This window comes from Monomorium pharaonis, chromosome 2 (assembly GCF_013373865.1).
Source record: "Monomorium pharaonis isolate MP-MQ-018 chromosome 2, ASM1337386v2, whole genome shotgun sequence".
NCBI lineage: Eukaryota > Metazoa > Arthropoda > Insecta > Hymenoptera > Formicidae > Monomorium > Monomorium pharaonis.
The window spans coordinates 16,000,582-16,016,507 of NC_050468.1; the positions used below are offsets into that span (position 1 = coordinate 16,000,582).

At 29.5% G+C, this 15,926-nt stretch overlaps 1 protein-coding gene across 6 annotated transcripts in view; it reads left to right on the top strand.

Moving 5' to 3' along the window:
- The first annotated feature begins 13,034 nt into the window (after positions 1–13,034).
- Positions 13,035–15,926, top strand: part of LOC105836755 (protein NDRG3) — a 33,044-nt gene continuing 30,152 nt past the window's right edge. For 3 of the 6 annotated variants that reach the window (XM_012681015.3, XM_012681019.3, XM_012681020.3), the window contains exon 1: positions 13,036–13,340. The gene's annotated coding sequence lies outside the window, so the exon portion shown is untranslated. Of the gene's footprint in view, positions 13,341–15,926 lie in introns of all 6 variants that reach the window. The other 3 variants (XM_012681018.3, XM_012681017.3, XR_001139097.3) reach the window with 3 other exon arrangements.

The following is a 15,926-nucleotide window of genomic DNA, read 5'->3' on the forward strand; positions in this document are numbered from 1 at the left end:
TTTCAAGAAATAATAATTGCACACAAAATAATTATTAGATTCACATGCGAGAAATAAAATAATCGATAACAAATTATTCATCTCACATAATTGCAACGCCATCATTACATATTTGAGCCTTCTTTCTTACTTCGGTTACTTCTTAATTTTTATTTATTTCTTATTCTTTACTCACAAAAACATAGTTACGTAGCAATCACTGATATAACAATAATAGTATTTTGCACATACCTTCTGACAATAATCGGTAAGGGATATTTTATTATTTTGCTATGGAAAAGTAAACAGAAAATAAAAAATATATTGTCACATAAAACGATAATCCGCTTGACATTTGCGATGTTATACAAATTTGCGTAATGAACAAACTTCGAAACGTGAAGGGTTTTTAACAAATTGTCAACGTATAAAAGTCATATTTACGTTATACGATATATAAATGTTAAAACATGAAGTTAATTACGACAGTAGTTACTAATTAAGCACATTACGGTGTCTCTCGGACCGAAGTCAATCGAAGTTCTGTATTCACAAAATTCTGTTTAATGATAAATAAATTGGAAAATACCATCGAAAATTTCACTCTGATATCATGTAATACGGTATAATTGATAAAGTAAAATTAATGGTTAATTAAAATGCAATAGACTATTCAAAAATATACTATCAAAATTTAATATTGTACGCTTTACATTTACATATATATTAAGGGTATATCGGACATACAATCTTAGACAAAAGTGCATGAAATTTGAAATACTTAAATATCTATGCCTAACGCATAGTAAATCTAGATGTAAGAAACTTGAACGATAGTCTTGGAGTCTTATTTTTACTCTTACAAAGGTATTTTTTACGTATTTGCGATTTTTTTTACTTATGATTTTAAACTTTTGACAGTAAAAATGCACAATTATCTCAAGTTATATTTTATTTCTTTAAAACGGTATAGTGAAGACAATTGAAACTTGGCAGATATTTTCATCTATTCATATACTAGATGTACAAAAAAATTCAAAACACTGGTACTATTTCTTCTATATTTTTTTAGCTGTTCCATCTGTTAAGATCGTCCTTTTCCATAAGATAGAAAAGGATGCCATTTAAAATCAGTAAAAATTAAAATAGTTATAACTTAGCAACTGTTTAGTGGATGCGTTTTCAATTTTTTGCAGTACATTAAGAAAACTAAAAGAACAATTTCACAAATTATTAGCAACTTTGTATTTCAGTCCGATACATCCTTAACACAGTTTTTCGGCATATTTTTCTAAATACGTGAGTCGTATTTTATGCTACCTTGCCTTAAAGTGCTTAAAAAAATATATAAATTATCTCTCAAAATTATAGTTGAAGATTTTATAATTATTTTAGTAAACATTTATTGAGCACTTTATTTTTATATATATTTGAAACACGCAAAGTAACTTTTAGATGTTTTAAAAAAAATATTGTTCTGACCAAAAATGTTTTTCATAAATAATTAGCAAAATTGTTATTTATGAAATAAGTCACATGTTTATGTAATATATTTGTTTACTTTACATACAGTTGTTTACTTAACATTTAGTTTAACTTAATAATATCTTTGAGTTCTCGAGTTTTTTCCATTTCCTATTTTTTTAAAAAGAAAACCAGAAAAGTAAATTTGTCGAATATACAATTACGAATAGACTGTATTGAGCCAACATGATCAAAATTAGAATTTGATTAGAATTAATTTAATATCTTTTAATATCTGTCGCAATCAAATTTCAAAGAATATAGCAATACTCAAAGCGATTCAGGTTGACAGCAAATGTAAAAACCGAATGCAAAACTTTATTTCAAAATAAAATTTCCTGTCAAGTTTTAATAAGATTTGGATACAAGATTTTGCAATCAATTTGTCATCGGGTTATATAAGTAATTAAATTGTACACATATAAATTTTTCTTTGGTCCGTCCATTTTAGAACAACAAATCTATGAAAAATTTCATTTATCTGCACTATTTACAATACACACAACACAATACGTGAACACATATTTGATATAAATTTCATAGATTTGTTGTCCTGTAAAAAAAAATCGTCACTCACCGATCCGATGCGCAACGAGCGGAGTTATTCAGCCACGAAGCTGCGACGATACTGTAACACACAATCATAAGATTCAAATTAAAACGGTGCTCAAAATAGTAAATACTTAAAATGGAAAATTCTACGCGCGCATTGAACTTTTAAAATCCTTTGATACACACACGCATATGCACACACGTCGGCTTATATATATTTAGTAATATCCTTTTTTTTTTAATTATTACAAAAATAAATAAATAATATATAAAATATTACAAAGAATTTCTTTCTTTCTCTAAATATTTTTATAATTTGTTGAGATAAAATTGAATTAATAATAAATAAAATCATTTGTGCTAATAAAAGACATTTACCCCGAGGTTGCTCCGCTGATGCCCGATGCCCTGCCTAGACCTCCTTCTCCTCTCAGAAATGTGACTCGTTATATGTAGCGATGATATACTGTAATACACAAACATAAAATTTAAATTAAAGTAGTGTTCCATATATCAATTTGAAAAAATAATTCTTACATTCATGAAACATTTAATTTAACTATTATATAAAATTAGATATTTTTTAATTACATATTTTCTGTAAAAAAAACTTTATAAAAAATATTTTTATACAATATTTAATTATTTCTTTGTTTTAAATTTCAAATTTATTTATTAATATAAAGTAATTTAGATATAAGCAAAAGAATGATTTTTTTAAACAGATATATAAAAAATTATATTCACTCAATTTTCAAAATTTTTAAAGCCATTTTTTTTATTTAAAAAAAAAGGTAGGTGATGGAGCAATTCTGACACCGGATTTGTGTTCAACATGCTAAAATACATAAAGATAGCCTAGTGGAGTATTCTGTTCAGAAAATTTTTTATTTTTTGTGTGCGTATGTAATCAAATGAAATATAAAAAATTAAAGAGTTTTTAATGCATTTATCGTACAGTTATTTTAAAGATGGAAAAAATCTAAGATATTTTGAGAAAGAATACTGTGTGTACAATTATGACATTTCTTTGCATAACAAAATACGTACTTTATTACATTATTCGGTTTGCAATAGATCTTGATAGTGCTGAATTAGAATTTTTCTGTGATTTAATATCTAGCTTATACAAACAATCAACATTTGTCAGTCTTGAAGCACAATTATTAGTCAGATGCTAAGAAACGTTTATAAAATTCTTTTTTCCCGAAAAACTGTAAATAATTTATTGCAAAAAATAATTTCTCAGCTAGGATGGCCAGACCTGACTGAGGCATTATTTTTTGCAATAAATTATGTACAGTTTTTGGGAAAAAAGGAATCTTACAGATACTTTTAAGCATCGATATCTAGCTAATTGCATTTTAACTGACAAAAGAAAGCACAGTTCATATATGAAATAGAAATTCTATTTAATCTTATTTATATTATTTATATTTATATTATTTATGTAATATAAGCAACTATTAAATTTTATATTATGTCTTTCTCCCTTTCTCTTTCTTATTCTGTATATGTACTTGTGCGAGTATAATCTCAAGCACAATAATACACAAAATTTGGAAATAAAATGCAAATTTGGATGATAAAATATAAGCTCAATATTAAATACTTTTCAGAGTATTCTAAAGTTTATTTATTTTAAGATAACGAAGCCATAAAGTTTATTTCAAATATAATCATAATGATGCAATATTGATTTGCTGTTGTAGCCATTGAACTCTAAATGAACAAATGTGATTTATATCTCAGACAATATGTTTCTTAAAATAATAAATGAGAAATAATTTGCAATGGTAACTGTTCCCTCTAAGCAATCCTTGCTTTTGTTTTAGCAACAAAAAAAAAGCTTTTTCACGGTGAATTTGTATACTCTAATGTTACAAAATAAAATGTTTATCAAAAATAAAAGACAAGTCTGTTGTTCAATATACAGAAAATATGTGAAATTAAAAGCAGAATTCTTTTGCCATACATTATCGGCTGACTAAGTACTGTAATGTAAATGCTACTTATCAAGTAAATATCGCGATGTCAAATATCACGAAACGGCTTCGTCTCTTTCGCACGATCAATTCCAAGCGAGTGACGCCGAATCTTTTTACAGCATCGTGCGAAGAGAATGGTTAGCAGCACGATGTTACAAAAAAATTCGATACTGGCGTCGCTGGATACGCGTCTCTACATGTCGATTGCGCACACGAATAATCAATGATGCAACTAGGCTATTCATTTTCTCGATATTGCGAGTAATGCGTATTGCCAAATATATGGAAAATGCAAGGTTAAAACTAGGAATTTAGCTCAAGTTACAATGCAAATTTGACTTACCGAATAGATATGGTGCGACATTTGCCCCAGCACCGGTCTATATCAGACTTGCCGTGATCTACAAATGAGAAAGGAATGTGATTAAGATGGCGAAAGGATTTCTTCTAGCGCGATCGACTTCGCGTATCACGATTGACAGGTCGCTACGAGTCGCGATCTTCGCTCGAACAAGTGTTGACAGATTACGCGTTCGAACGAATTACAACGTAAGGTTGATACGTATTATATTTACCAATAAGAAATTCACGATGCCACTTATTCCGGAGCCGGTTCATCTTGCGTCCGTTGCGTTCTAACAGCGATACGCAAAAGGATGGAGTGAAACGGCTTCGTCACTCTCGCACGGTCAACTTCACGCGTCAAAAGTGACGCCGCGTCGCGCGGTTAACTTCACGCACCAAAAGTAACGCCGCGCCGCGGTCGATACGCCGAATCTTTTTGCAGCATTGTTGCTGCCAGCCATCCTCTCCGTGCAGCACGATGGTGCAAAACGATTCGACACTGTAGGACTAGTCTGTAACTCTTAACGACAGTGTCGATATCGTTATATTGTCGTTGCGTCATATTATATATGACAAAAAAGCTGCGCAACGACAATATAACGATAAATATAAATAATACTGAACTGTCGTTAAGAGTTACAGAATAGGCCTACTGGCATCAATTTTTATATTTAATATTTAATACAGTAATTTTCAATTATAGAAAGTCTATTGTTATAATAATATAATAAAAACATTAACAATTACGGTTTTTCTAGTAAACATTTTTATATAACTTTCTCCAGAAATTTGTAAATTTGTTATGTAAAATACAAAAGTACAAAAAAAAACGTAACAAAAATATAAAAAAACATTGTTAATGTAATTAGGGCGGGTCTCTTATGTAATTTCTCACAATTTGTTATAAATTACAAAATTGTTAATTGTTGGAAATATTCTGTCAAATATTTGGATTAAAAATATAAAATAATTATACATTATAGTTACGTAGACAGCGTGAAAAAAAATGCCATGTAAGCATATCTCTATCTATCTTACTACATACATACTACATAATACACACTTTCATAGTCGCTTATTCAAAGCTTTTTTTACGATCAAACTGGAGCTGATTAAATAAATATTTTATTGCAAAGGCGCGTTTTACTTGTCAAAGAAATTAGAAGAAACAACCGTAGGGCGTGTCTACTTTAAAAGATTTACAAAATGCACATAAAACGTCTCTTATTTTTCAATGCAACCGCCCACGTGCATACCTTCGTTAACATTTCCAATACATGGCTGCATTCAATTTAAAGACTAATGCAATATATGTTTTCTAGCTATCATTCTTTCAACTTTTATATTTAACTTTATATGTTCATATATCATAATACAGTATCTGGATTATTTTCTGTAATAACATAGCGTTATCCATAGCTGCCATTTTTACTTGACATACATTTATTAATATTATTTAAAAGATAACCAAAATTTATTTCAGAGAAAGCTGTAACTATATAATTCCAATCTAATTAATATCAAAGTTTGAAGTAATGCTTATTAACATGCATAATAAAAATCTTATATAAGTATACGTATATATACTATATATGTATATATATTGTATATATATATATATTGTTTAAAAAGTTTAATTAAAATTATTTAGAAATTTAAAAAAATACAAAATCAATGTAATTCGTTCTAATTTAACATATTGCTTATTTTATATTTTCGTGCTTCTTATATAATATTTATCAGATTATCAAATAAAACTCAGTGATGCAATATAAACATTTAATTATAATTTAATTAAGTTTTATTACATTTAAAACTCTAAAAACAAAATCTAACTTTTAATAATTTATCAAAAATTATTAAAAGAGCATGAAGTATATAATATCTCACCTGTGACAGCTAATAATAAGTTAATAAATAAGAAAATAGTTGCTATGTCAAAAGAAAATAGATTTTCGAATACAATATAAAATAAGCTCCAAATTTAAGTGGGACATTACTTATTTATACTATTACAAAGAAATTTGATAGTTTAAAAATGTAAATTAATTCAAAAATTAATTATTTATATGTTATTTGCACAAAAATATTAATACGACAGAATTGCAAAAATAAAGTCTTTATGCTACGTTTATCCATCAAATAAATAAATTGTCATCTAATAAATAATAAAGATTTTATTGATATATAGACAATTTCCTGTTAATTTCTTTTTCCTTCCGTGTAATACATGAAACGCCGAATATATTATCATTTATGAATTTTTAACGAGATGCCGTAGCAGTATGGCTGAAGATAATTCAATGCACTCATACATTATTCCACGGCCATGACATATAAGCACCCGTATATAGGGGTATTCTAAACAAATTACTTTAGCGACTTTTTTAGAGAGAAAGATTACTGCGCGATACGATTGCGTGCAACCACGTATAATGATATTAAAAAATTCAAAATTATAATTATCTCGAGAAAACTTCAAAGTCTTATTATGTTATATCGACAACACTGTCTTTTTATATAACTATGTATGTAACATATAATGTAATTAATTAAATAACATAATAAACGCATTATATCAGTAGACACGGTCGTGACAATTCGTGACAAATACACTCATCGGCAAAAAAACGGGCCACCTAATTTTTCTCAAATTTTTAAAAATCTTTCAATAGCAATAACTCCGCAAAAAATTATCGTATCAAGATGATCCAAAGCTCAAATTAAAGTTTAAACCTTCCTCTTAAAAAACTTATAAAACCAAAATTAAGTTACAACAAACGTTTTACAAAATAGCGGACTTCAAAGGTAGTGTTTGAAAAATGGAGAAAAAAAAATTCTTTTTTAAGTCGTTGCGTAGCTCAAAGGAGTCAACTACCTTGTTTAAAAATGTATGAGTTTTTAAACTCATTTATTTCTTAACAAATCCATCTTTGGAACATTTTTCTACAATTTTTTTAACAGAGCTATATCGTTTTGAAGTATCTGTTAGATTCACAAAATGTACATTAAAAAAGTACACTGAAAAAAAGTCTTGTTGCATTAATTAGAAATCTAATAGATTCAATCAGTGTGTCTATTTAAAAATAAACAAATCAGAAATCAGGAACACTATCTGATTATTATAATTTTTAATCCAGTTTAAAATGTTTTCTGAAGAGTTATTCAAATATTTCAATGTTTTTATAGGGTTAAAATATATGTATTACATTTCAAAAATTTAAACATTTTTTAGTTATATTATTACATTTGAATATCAATGTGTTTTGAGACGTAATTCTTTTATTAAATTAAAAATTAATTAAATTTTTTACTCCTTACTAAGAAAAATAATTCGATTATATCAACAAGACAGATATGAATATGTTTTGGTAGAACTAGCAAATATGCCAGATTATTATAGTAGGATTCAAAATTTTATAAACAGAACCCCCCTTTAATAAAGTTTAATATAATCCGATAATATCTATAAGATTTTTGATTCAAGTAATATTTTTAATATACTTTTTGATTTATTTAAACATTGTTCTTGTAAACATTTTTACCAAATTCCTCTCTATTGTTCAAAAATAAAAATTTCTTTAAAATTTGAATTATTGTATTTTAGCGATTTCTCTATCTAAATATATTTATTTGTAAAGAATAAAATCAATATGTCTTTATAAATAATATTTGAAAGCATAATAATTATAACTAATTATTAATTTAAAAAGCTACAATTTGAATACAATATAAATCACAAAAAACCCTGGAAAAGTTTCAAACGTACTAAATCTTGTACACTTTAAGAAGACGAGAAAGAAGCACGTTATCATCATTTGTATCTCTCCCTGTTATACCTACATAAATATTAGATCTTTAGAAACATGTATGTGTGTAAGTGTACATTCATACACCCTCATTCTAGAGAGAAAAAGACAGAGAGCGAAATTGCGTATTAATATTAAATTTCTACGAAAGTTCGCAGTAAAACGACATCGTGACCGATAATTCAAGTTAGATACTGCAATATCTTACCGCAACTATTTAAATCTTTATAGTTTGCAACATGTCTCTCCATAATGTTGTTTTATTCGAAAAATACAGTAATAATTTAAATATATAGATTATTAAGAAAAACATACGTGCCATTTCAGTTTACAAAATATGTGATTAATATTAATCGACAATGTCAAAACAGTAAAAATTATATAAAAGATAATAAAAATATGATGTAATATCCAATGCATTATTTAGAGCTTTCGATATTTCATTTACTTATGTATGTGCAAGATATTCTTCCATAAAAATATTTTAGTATTATTTCTTATTGAAAAATAATGCTTACGTACAATTAGACATTGTTACAAGCTCCTGAAATATATCATTAAATATAAATACAAATATGCGTATAATTAAAAATGTATTAATCGATATTCTAATATTAACTATAAATTCCGTGTTTTCTATGAGATCATTATTATATCCCTGAGAATATTTCTTGTAACGCTATATTTTTACCGAAATTTTGTTTCTCTTTAAACAAACTTTAGTATATGGCGTACCAACACGCCTCTCGTGTCCCGTAAGGAAGATCCTGTGGGCGAATTTATCGAAGCGCGCCCATGGGAAAAGCATCGTAACACGTTGCACGTTGTATCCCAGACCGGTTGCACCTGTTTCTCAGGGGTGAAAATCCCATGGGTGGTCCATAATGTTGACGAAGGATATTGCCTTATGATCGCGATTATAAATATTTTTTTTATTGGAAATGCGTTATATTTTTGAGTTGTATTTGTCTGATATATGTATGATTTCTCTTTCTTAGACTTTCTCTCTCATCTTTCCTTCAATATTTTAATAAATCCTTTGTAACGGATGTAAGTAAATAATGTAACAAGACTATTGCAATTGGTAAAATTCCGTTAACAAATTTTATTGATCTCCATTATTTTGTTCTCATATTTTGTTCTCTCTCTCTCTCTCTTTCTCTCCTCTCTCTCTCTCTACGTGTCTTTCTATCTATCTGTTTCTTAGATTCTTATTTATTGGTAAAAACAAAGTAAAGAAAGAAAAAGTTAAGCCGTTTCTGAAAAATTTTACAGACGGACGGATAAACGGATAGCGAGACCAACACTATAAAATTGCACTATAAAATTACGAAGTAGTTTGATAAGCTGCACTACTTAATAAAAATTGAGATTTTAAAATATAGTATTAGAAAGCAAGAGCGGAAGTTGTAAAAAATGTAATTTACGTGTAAGATATATAAAGCGCGTTTTTTCGTCTAAATATTATAACGAAATATCCTACATAGCTCTAAAGCCGGCCTTTCTCGTGGTGATTCGTCATAGCAGTTGACAGGCTAAATACCGCCCCCGACAATTTTTTTTACAAAGGACTGGCTCCTTCTGTCGTGAAAGAATACAACATACCAGGAGGGCATAGACGGGGAAAATATGTCCGCTACGTTTCGCGCGCATTATAAAGCACCTTTTGCGGACGCATATATACGCGACGGTAAGTCCGACAAGAACCCGCGGGGGTGACATGCGGTAACAATATATGTATGTATAACCGAGCGACGGGCTAGCGGAGAAGTATACATAAATATACATTTTTATGATGAATATACTCGTAGAAATATATATCACCCCATGGAAAGGAGATCCCGGAAAGTTTAACAGTAACGTTTAAAGATTGCGACTAAAGGAAGTTGGACGAGTAGTAGTTTAAGATGGACGTTCGAATATGATGCATTGCATTGGTGGGATTCATAAGCGGATGTGAAAAGATATGTCAAATTTTTCCCAGCATATTTTACTTCTTCCTATGCGTATCAGTAATAGTATTTTCTCTAGAATAATATGATGCATCACATGTTACTTGTGACTTGTGACAAATCATACGTAATAATATTTACTGTACAAAAAGTTATACAAATTTGATGATTATTTATTACATTATTATTCTTTAAGGTATCGCGCAATTATGTTAATTGACTTTTAAAATTCTTTTAGCTGAGCATAAATAAAGCAGACTCACCACAATAATCCATAAAATAAATTATCCAGCTACTGAAGTAGACGTAGAAGACAGTCTCATTTATTCCATAGTGTCATCAAGAGAGACGAGAAAAATAGAGATTCACAATTTTAAATCTCCGCTCTCTTTCTAACGCGTATTCCACAATTCCAGAGTACCTATCTCATCCATAGAGATATCATCACAGCTTTCTCCTCCTCGCATTTAATCTTTCTCGCTCGCCTCCGAGTGAATTCCATAAAACGTAGCGCCTTTTAAACCTTCTCGAGAGTACTTCCGGTTCGTTGTTCCATTATTCTACTACTCAGTATAACTTGATTATGGACGACACTGACTTAGACAGCTCTTCGGTTTTGCAAATCGATTGCTAAAAAAGGACTCGTCAAAAGATTTAAAAGAAAATGTGAGCAATATAGATACTTGAAAATTAAATAAATTTCTGTAAATAATATATGTCAAATATTTTATTGTATATGTAATATGCAAAATATCAAAATAATTTATTAGATTACATATAAGATTTCCGTACTTAAAGTCACTCAGCAATCATTAATAAAGATGACTAAGAAAAATATCAAAATAATAAGACTTTAAAATAATAAATTTCAAATTATTTAATATTTTTTAGATATAATTTTTATACAAATTTAATTAAAATATTATTTTTACTATAAAATATAACAATTATATTAAGTTATATTTATTCACATTGTTTATTGATGCAGTGATTTTACATTAATATAAACGTATTTTTGAGAGCACGAAAGTATATTCTGTGTGTATTATTTTTGCTTATTAGCTTCGTTTAAAAATAATTTTCTTATGAAGGCAATATGTTAACATATTGAAAATATAAATTTATATAATTTACTTAAACAGGTTTCAACCAAAAAAAATCGTGTATCAAGCATCTCGTGTTAATATTTACTTAAAGAAACTAAGAATTTAATTAATTAAATTAATTAAATTAAAAACAGAGATATAGGAAATAAGACATTTAAAGACATTTCTAATAATTTTCTAAGTTACGTATGTGAATGTTCAATCTTCAGCCTCACAGTCTGTTATTACATTTGAAACCATATTAAGTAGTTTTAACCTGTCATAAATCAATCATATTGTTGTATACAGTTTAACAATAATTTTGAGTTTAAAATCATGTTAAAATTTTTGACAATAAAATTGAAGATGCAAAAAAGTATAAATTTTGCTGTTTTTATAAATAAATATAAAAAGTTTTTAATTGTGCTTGGAACATTTTTTAATCTTTCTTCTTTTATATCTTTGTAATTTTAAAATACAAAATAACACTGTTTTTATTACTATTTTAAGAAAAACCTTAAAAAAGTAAATTTTTTTGTTTAATTTAATCTTGTTTTAGCATTTAAAAAGTAATAGAAAAAATAGCAAATTGTTACTTTTGAGTAACAATAACAGTAACTGAGAAATAACTAGTTACTTTTTCGATTTGATAATAAATAACGATAACAAGTTATTTTTAAAAAGTAACTTTTCAACTCTGCAATCTTTCAATTAAGAAAAATGTCTAAATGATCGAAAATGCACCTATATCCAGACCTAACAAAAATTTATTATTACTAATCTCAAATGTTGTCCTTTTTATTATAATATTTAAAACTTTCAAATTCTAATCTTAAATATATTTAAAGATTACAATTAAATTTATGTAATTAAATATCATTCAATCATATAAATATTTATTCAATTAAATATTATGTTAAAAACCACATTTAATATTAATAATAAGTTATTGTGTGTTCGAATATAGGTGCAGGTCCAGTTATTGGGACGTTTATTTTATCATTTGGAAAATTTTAAATATCCAAATATGCAGTACTACAGAAAGTGTCAATTACATCTTTTGGCAAGTGTGCACTGCCATTACACCAACAATACATATCATAGTTTTCTGCTGTATCGATGGAAGCGAGGAACTTTCTCTTTCTTTTTCAAGAGAAACAAGGTTAGGCGTTTACATATAAAATATAAATTATCTATAGTACGTGTATACACACAATGTAAATTATGCAAACTATATTTTACACATTATTTATGTAAACAATTATAATCAATAGATTATCGAAGATTCAGATTTTATCAGAAATAATAAAAATTATTCCATTTTTTAAATATTATATATTCTTATTCAATTTTCATCAATGCTATAAAGTCAGATATATTAATAATCTTGCAACTTTATTACTTTTCCGTATTGTGTTATTTAATTTATAATAATTTACATTGCTTGTATCGTTTATACGTGAAAAAGGTTCGTGTAAACATATGATGCAAACAATACATAAATAATCCATACAGACGTAATCTTAAAATATGTACGGCACAATTCTGAGGGAAAGTCTCTCGAAATTCATCTGATAATCGACCGGCTGAGCCTTCAAGATCACCTTTCAGTCTCCACGTGCGCAGCAAGAATTCCGAATACGGGTGACGGGCCGGGTGTGCCTATGCAAGACCAGATGTCGGCAGTTTGTCTGTAACCGGTTCGATCCAGAGTATACCGCGCATGGAGCAACGCGCATTCCCATTGACCAGTCTGTAGTTGGAGAAGCCGTGCACTCAGGCATTTAGTAATAATCGTACGACGTCGTTGGGAACATCGTGCGCTCTTTAACGTCAGTCTCATCACGGTGCTCCGTCTTCGCACGTCTCGTAACGTCACATCGAAATTCAACGCGTATCGAAATCAGGCGAATCGGCTATCAAATCGTACAGGACGTGATTGCTGCCAATTGGAGCGCGTTTTTCCATTAAAACAAACGTGATCTAATCGCGAACGAAGCGTAAACGAACCCATTGGGGTTTTCAACTTAAGCGTTTAAATACATCGCGAAAGCTGCAACTCTTCTTCAGCACGCGGACCCCACAGCGGAATTCACGCAGGAAGAGGTGAGTCCGAGACCAGCTGTCCTCCTCACCTGTCTACACCCTCCTGCCCTTTGTCTGCTATCCTTTCGGGAACCTCTCGACTGCTTCGACCTATCGATCAGCACTACGTCTGTACAGTTCGAATGGAGTGTGTTCGATGTCAGCGCGCTCGTGAAATCGTGTCAGTATTAGTTGCTTGCACACGCGCGCATCAGTATCTCGAGTTCACACGCGGACCTCATCGTCGTCGTCGTCGTCGTCGTCGTCGTCGTCGTCGTCGTCGTCGTAGAAGGAGGTTGCAGCGGCAAATCGCGGTCGGTGACGTTGTGTCATGCGGCGCTGCGAAGGTCGCTAGATCGATCGCGCGCCAACGACATCGCGCAAACGATCTCGCTGTAGCGTCGCCTCCTAGGCAGGTCGGTTTCATTGGGGCGAAAAACGGGGTTAGACTGGACAATCGATCGTTCCCAGGAAAGACGTTGTAAAAATAAAACAGTCAGTAGTAGTCGTTAACTCTCGATTGAGCGTATCTACTCGCACTCTGTTATGTACTGCGACTTGTACAAGTTTATCCTATTTCTCTCTTTTTTACCAACTATATTCCTCTCTCTCTCTCTTTCTCTCCCTCCTCTTTTTATTTTTGAAAATTTAAATATGTAGAATCTGTCTTAGCTAAACTTGAAAAAGACATATATGTAAGCTATGCACGAGGACAAAATCGCCACCTGCTCCGAGATCGCCACTTCCTAGGAATTGAGTATCTATAGAGTACGCTTATATAACGATAGCTTTCACAAAACAATCATTCTCGGTACTGAATCTCAAGTCCAATAACTGCAAAAAGTTAATTGACAGATTCTAATTATTTTTAAATAGTTTGCGTTGTATAACATTCCGTCTAATAAGAAATTTCCAATCAGGAGAATTCGAGGAATACTTTTCTAATTTTTTTTAAAAGATTTATGTAATTTTTACTCCTTAAAAAAAGATATTGTTTCTGTTTTTAAAACAAACAAAAACCATCAATTCCTATCTGCATCAAACAATTACCTTACCCGCTATCTGATCGCAGACATAACAGCTTGCAGCTGTTTCCACGATGCTCATGCAGAATCGATGCTATGTGAGTTACACAACGGAAAAAATAATCTGGAATACCCAATATCCCAGAGTAAACTGTCAGTGGCGATAAGATTTCCCGTTGGATGAGAATATAATCTTTATTTTCAAAGTTATTACCGTTAAAACCAGCTATGACCATGTGACGCAATATTAATTCTAATATAAAATAATACATAAAATATTGTATATTAAACTGAAGCATAAAAAACACACGTAGAAATTCTTCTTTTTATTAGAATTCTTATATATGATAAAACTTCACTTTATCACGTACATTATTTATTGGAGTAATAAATGAGATTGACGATTTAATTCTAATTTGATTAATTAATATGTGCATTAAGAATAAAAGATTTAATAAGTCTAATATGAAAAACTAAAATGTGAGTGACAAAAAATTTATACCCAGAGATATATGTTTTTTTATTGAATTTAATTACTGTATAATTTAAATTCTGTTAAATTGACCTAGTAAACAAAGTTAATGCCAGAATTACTAAAAATGCAATTCAAAACTCAATTTTATATACATGGTTAAACACAGTCTATTCAAAAGTTCAGATACTGATTTTCTTTCAACAATATCTACTAATAGCATTATCTCTGTGTCAATAAACTAATTAGTAGCAAACTTTGCCCATCATATTTTTTACGTTGTAATGATTTAAAAAATGTTTCAGCGCATTTTCCGCTAATTGTTATAAAATTTTTTTACTTAAAAATTAATTACTGTGATCATGCATCCATCATACTTGCCGAATTTGGGTCCGACTAACATTTTTCTTGTTTCTAAAGCTGAAAATAAAATCTACAATAAAACACTTATTGAATATGTAAAGACAACTTAGCGCACGGTGACAATAATCTTAAATACAATTTCGGAAGATTTTTTTTAGAGTATCTAACAATTCTACGAATGCTGCCCAAGCTTATATAGAAAGACGATGGATGTATATCGCAAAAAATTGTATTTATTTATGTATCAGTTATTTATGTATCTCCGAATCTTTTCGAATAGACCGTGTAAGTATGATATTCAAATATATTATAACATTTTATAATAATTATGTAGAAAATACTCCAACTTGAATAAATAGATTTCCATAGAATATCTCTTGAAATAATATGCTCCTACTCATAGCTGGTGTTATAAACAACGTCTTGCGTCAAACGATCGAACATACATAATAGCCTCAACAATTGCAACTCTTAATCGCTCTATCATTAATCGTGGATCAATGATACACTTGAAAACCATATAAAATTTAATATATTTACTGAAGATAATCTAGTATAATATGGTATCATGATTTGATCTCTATCGTAATTCAGCTATTAAAAACCCCAATGTCGTAGATCAGTCATACGATTCAGTGGACGTCAAGTTGGCTAGCCTCGGACGAAAAATTAGATGTCGAGAAACGGGGTTAACCCCGACGTTACACGCGAGTATCCACGCGAAAAATCAATACGCGACTCTCCGGG